Here is a 1,221-nt window from a genome sequence, read left to right as displayed (position 1 = left end):
TTCCAGCCCCGAAGCTTCACAGGTCCAGGTGGTGAGCGGCCTCAGGAGTCAAAGGTACAAAAAGGTCCTCGCCTCCTGGAGCCCAGACAGGTGAGGCACGGAAGCCCACGGCCGGCACGTCTCCTGGAACCCGAGCACTCCAGAGCTGGGGGACCCCCTGGGGATCCGACAGTCCCTGGGTCTCCAAACTGCGGGTGCCCCTGGAGGACAGAGGGGAGGCCGCGACCTGGACCACAATTCAATAAGAGCAACTCCGCATATTCCCGGGGCGAAGCTGCATTCCGTTCTTCTTGTAAAACGGGCTCTGTGGTTTTATGTTTAAATACCCTTTTAATTTTGAGATAATCATAGGTTTGCATGCAGTTATAAGAAATACAGTAGAGAGATTCCATGTCTCCTGAGAGCCAATTTTTCCCATTGATAAGTTCGCAAAAGCTACAGTTCAACATCACACCTGCCACAATAGAAAACATGTGCCTTTCTCTCTCTTTCTTTCTTTTTCTTTTCTTCTTTTTTCTTTTTAATTTGCTATAGGGCACATGTGCTCACTGGGGAGAGAGACAGAGGGCTCGAGGGGCTGGGGGGGGGGATGGCCATGCCACAATCCTTTCTCCTCATTCTCCTCTTGGGATTTGGGGCTCACACGCATACTCAACTATCATGGTTTTCAAGCTGCTGGGACTAGGATTCGAACCATACAGTTGGCCATTTGGGATCCAGCTGCCACTGGCCCGAAAACATTTCCACCTCCACGAGGACCCTTCCTGTTGCCCGTGTATAGCCACACCCACTCCTCCCCTACCACCTCCTTAGCTCCTGACAACCACGGATCAGCTGGCTGTTCCGGTAACAGGTGCCACCCTAACCGAGGGTGAAGGGAAGCTCTGGGGCTCACGGGGGTGCTTCAGCATCCTTCTCTAGGGGTGACCCAGCTTGCTGTGTGTACCAGTCACACCCCTCACTACTGCTGAGTCGTGTTCCGGGGTGTGGACATGCCATAGAGGGCTGAGCCGTTCACCTGTTGAAAGGCAGCTGGGCGGTTTCCGGTTTCCAGTTTCCGGTTTCCACTTTCCGGCGGCTGCAGAGGAGATGGCTCCAAGCACCCAAGGGCAGGTTTTCCCGTGACCGTAAGTCTCTGCTGGCCTGGGATGGACGTCCAGGAGTGCGGTTGCTGGGGCGTGTGGGACAGTGTTACCTTTTGAAAGAACCCGCCACTCCGTT

The 1,221-nt window shown here is 54.5% G+C and overlaps 1 long non-coding RNA gene across 1 annotated transcript in view; it reads left to right on the top strand.

Moving 5' to 3' along the window:
• Nucleotides 1-1,052: 1,052 nt before the first annotated feature.
• The window catches only part of LOC102482922 (uncharacterized), a 94,934-nt gene continuing 94,765 nt past the window's right edge, over nt 1,053-1,221 (top strand). Inside the window, exon 1 of the long non-coding RNA XR_334475.2 lies at nt 1,053-1,127. This is a non-coding gene — a long non-coding RNA (uncharacterized LOC102482922). The remainder of the gene's footprint in view (nt 1,128-1,221) is intronic.

Source organism: Tupaia chinensis, unplaced genomic scaffold, assembly GCF_000334495.1.
Source record: "Tupaia chinensis unplaced genomic scaffold, TupChi_1.0 Scaffold000226_1, whole genome shotgun sequence".
In the NCBI taxonomy this organism is placed as follows: domain Eukaryota; kingdom Metazoa; phylum Chordata; class Mammalia; order Scandentia; family Tupaiidae; genus Tupaia; species Tupaia belangeri.
This window is presented reverse-complemented; position numbering and strand designations above follow the sequence as displayed.